General features: G+C 39.1%; 1 non-coding gene across 1 annotated transcript; it reads left to right on the top strand.

Annotated features, from left to right (window-relative positions):
• The first annotated feature begins 3,364 nt into the window (after positions 1-3,364).
• LOC125349746 lies at positions 3,365-3,471 on the top strand. Its single transcript, XR_007210564.1, has one exon. It is a non-coding gene; the product is annotated as a U6 spliceosomal RNA (small nuclear RNA).
• The last annotated feature ends 651 nt before the right edge of the window (positions 3,472-4,122 follow it).

Genomic DNA, 4,122 nt, shown 5'->3' with positions numbered 1-4,122 from the left:
CTGGAGTATTTGCATTTTCAATGAGGATTCCTTAAAATAATACAAAGCAATTTGCATCTAGCTGATTTTTAAATCAATCCATGCCTTTCTGCTCCAGGATATAACAAACCTTCCTGTAACACAGCCTGTCTTTTGAGGACTGTCCATAGAATTCAAACTTCAGACTTTAGTGGAAGTGGGATCGTGTCTGCAAGGACTGAAGGTTCAAATGACAGGGACACAGTGTTGAGACTACTCGGAGCCTTGTGAAAAATGAGACTGCTGGTTTTTTATGGATGAGAGTATAAAAATAATTTTCCATGGAGATATATCTTTAGCTGTATTAGCCCTTCTTACCACAGGGAGTATCTAGTCAAAGTTAAATATCTTCCCAGTGATCCAAAGTGCTCAGCTTTGCTGATCACATCTAGGGTATGACAGGTATTTTATAGCTTGTCCTGTGTTTTCAGTTTCAAAATAAATGACTTTTCTCTTTTGTCTTCTTCGATAATTACCTGAGGATTAACAGCTGTTTAAATGACCTTCTACCAGCCATAGATAATAGTATTTTTTCCCAAGATAATTTAGCCTCTCAGTTCTCAAGGTTATATGTGCATCAAGGAGCCAGTAGAAAAAAACAGAAGACAAACCCAGAGTTTTATTTGTCTGTAAACTCCTGGCACAGACCCTTGTCTTCCCTACTGAATGTCTACAGACACTTGCTGTAGTAAAACAGGAAATTAATGATGCAATTTTTCTCTTTATAACCATTAACCCAATGGCTTAACAGTTTTCATTTTACATTGTAGTTCTATGAAAACTAAACATAGCAGATCTTATTTTTTTTCCCTGTAACAGGGCTTGAAATCAGCATCTTGTACCTGCTCAGCTAATGTTCTACTACTTGAGCAATGCCTCTAGCCTACCTTTATCTCTTATGTTGGAGATGAACTCTTCCAGACTTTTCTACCTAGACTGACTTTGAACTGAAGCCTCCCAGATCTCAGGAGCTCCTGAGTAGCGAGGAACACACCTGAGCTACTGGTACCTGGCTGAGACCTTGAAATTCTTGCAACATCTCCAAACCCCAGCTACATTATAGACACAGAATTTTTTTCTGTAAAATACAGATAACTATTTTTGTTGGTTTCTCTTAAGACTTGTAATTCCACACAGAGAGCTAGATTCATTTACATAGATAATAGCACACAAATTTTGTCAGGAAATTTATTAAAACCATTTGTGTATTGCCTTTGACCATGAATGGCCAAGATATTCATACCACTGCCACTGTTATTATGGTATTCCCATTCCATAATGTACCACAGACACGTTTTCTCCATAAAAGCATTATCTAGTTCTTATATTTCTTTTTTTTTTCTCACTTCTGTGCCAACACTATATTAGCTGGTTGGCTTTAGCTTTTTTTTTCTTCCCATTTGTCCCTTTGTTTAGTGGGGGAATATTTTCCATAAGAAATAGAGAATTTATTTTTAAAAGGTTAATGAAGGGATAGGTGAGCTGAGAACCATAAAGTCAGGCTGAGATGAAGCTGCTGAACAGCATTCAGCCCCAGTAAGTAATTCACTCTGCAAACCAGTCTCCTCTCAGTATGTAGGATTCCTAGATGTATGCCATGCCCAAATGCATGCCACTGCCACTATATTACATGGACCACTGCAGTCACTTAACAAGAATCAAAATGGAACGTGTTGGCATTCTGAATGCCTACATTCTTATAATGATATTTTGAGTTTTTAATAGACCTTTATGGGAGACAGAGGAAGACTAAGTTAGTGAGCCTTGTTGTAAGGACCTGGGTTATTTGTTTTAGGCTCTAGAACCATGATATCATTTAATATTCTCTGTCTCTCTCCATATATATACATATATATGTGTGTGTGTGTGTGTGTGTGTGTGTGTGTGTGTGTGTGTGTGTGTGTGTGTGTAGGCCAGTCCTGGGGCTTGGATTCAGAGCCTGAGCACTGTCCCTGGCTTCTTTTCACTCAAGGCTAGCACTCTATCTCTTGAGCCACAGCACCACTTCTGGCTTTTTCTGTTTATGTGGTGTTGAAGAATCAAACCTAGGGCTTTGTGCATGCAAGGCAAGCACTCTACCACTAAGACACATGTCTAACTCATGCCTTGTACACACTAAATATGTAGTCTATTGCTCAATTCTATCCCTACTCACCTCTCCTAATTACTTCATGAAGTATGTATCTTATTCTTATTTTTAGAATACTTATATATCCACATTATTGCACAACAGCCTTGGGAATTAGTTTGCCCCTCATTGGAAGAATTAGTATTTAGGGGTAGTGGTTTGGGAACAAATATTCTGGGTTGGAAAATGTGTGTGTGTGTCTGTATAACATAAACCTAGAGGCACTAGCTTGTTGCAGCAGCCACTGCAATGACAACACTGTATCTGGAGCACAAGTGCTTAAACTTTGAAAGAACACACCTTGGTAAGCACATCTTGCAATACATTCTTTCTCTGGCTTGAAGAAGGGCTTCAAGAGTTAACTAACTGGCAACCCTTTTAGGTTCACCTTTCAAATGTGATGGAAGAATAAAAAGCAACATATCCCTTTTGTTCTAATCTCAAATTATATGTTAAAGAAAACGAAAGAAAATTCTTACATCCAACTTACCTTTAAATTATGTGCATTTTGGTACTCACTGAACTCTGTACTGAAAACAAACTTTACAACTTGTGTGGGGGGATGGGAGGGAAAAACTGGGAGAGAGCAAGGAAAGGGTGACAATATCCAAAAAGAAATATACTCTTTATTTGACTTATATTCCTGTAACCCCTCTGCAAATCACCTTTATAATAGCAATAACATTTTTCAAAAGTTATGTGCAGTTGCCACTGATATGAAAAACCAGAGGAATACCATTGTGTTATCAAATGTCAAGAGAAACTGAGGTTACTTTTGATCTCTAGTTAATATTTTATATCTACAAATGTCTATCTATACATTTAAGTTAGACTATAAGTTAGGAAACCTGATAGCTGAGAGCAATAGCTTAGAGGTTAATAAAAAATCATACTCTGGGCTGGCATTAAAGGCATGACTCATGATATAAAGTAGGGTCTTGCTGACCTAAAGGCCTCACAGCCTATGAGGGGAAAAATGATAGCTTCCTTCTAATAATCCCAGGGCAGGCACTTTCCCACCCCCAAGATATGGGAGGAGTTGATAACTTAGTCTCCAGAAGTTAATGACATATTCACCCAGTTTTTCTGGACTGCCCCTGCCATGTCTAGAGACCCCAATAAAAGCTTGTGGTCCTGGGACCTTTGGTGCTGTACTCCTTCGGAAGCATCTTCCATCTACAGAGTGTACTTTTGTTTTGCATTAATAAACATACTCTTGTGCTCGCTTCGGCAGCACATATACTAAAATTGGAATGATACAGAGAAGATTAGCATGGCCCCTGCGCAAGGAAGCGTTCCATATTTTTATGACATTGCCCCTTTTGTAAGGAAATGGAAGGACTTGGAAAAAATTATACTAAATGAAGTGAGCCAGACCCAAAGAAACATGGACTCTATGGTCTCCCTTATTGGGAATAATTAGTACAGGTTTAGGCAAGTCATAGCAGAGCATCACAAGAGCCCAATAGCTATACCCTTATGAACACATAAGATGATGCTAAGTGAAATGAACTCCATGTTATGGAAACGATTGTTATATCACAGTTGTAACTACTTTCAATGTCCCATCTGTATCTGTAGCTTCTATTATTGATGAGGTTCTTGTATCACCTTCCAGTGGTTGTACCTACACTATCTCTGTAATCTTACCTGAGTATGTTGGAAACCATGTATACTGGTATTAGAAGTAGGAAATTGAAGGGGAATACCAAAATTGAGAGACACAGGGTAAAAAAAGACAAACAGGGCTGGGGATATGGCCTAGTGGCAAGAGTGCCTGCCTCATATACATGAGGCCCTGGGTTCGATTCCCCAGCACCACATATACAGAAAATGGCCAGAAGTGGCACTGTGGCTCAAGTGGCAGAGTGCTAGCCTTGAGCAAAAAGAAGCCAGGGACAGTGCTCAGGCCCCTGAGTCCAAGACCCAGGACTGGCCAAAAAGAAAAAGACAAACAACTACAAAAGCAATACTTG

Source organism: Perognathus longimembris, chromosome 3 (genome assembly GCF_023159225.1).
Source record: "Perognathus longimembris pacificus isolate PPM17 chromosome 3, ASM2315922v1, whole genome shotgun sequence".
Taxonomy (NCBI): Eukaryota; Metazoa; Chordata; class Mammalia; order Rodentia; family Heteromyidae; genus Perognathus; species Perognathus longimembris.
The sequence above is the reverse complement of the archived record's forward strand: the minus strand, read 5'-3'. Positions and strand labels throughout refer to the sequence as shown.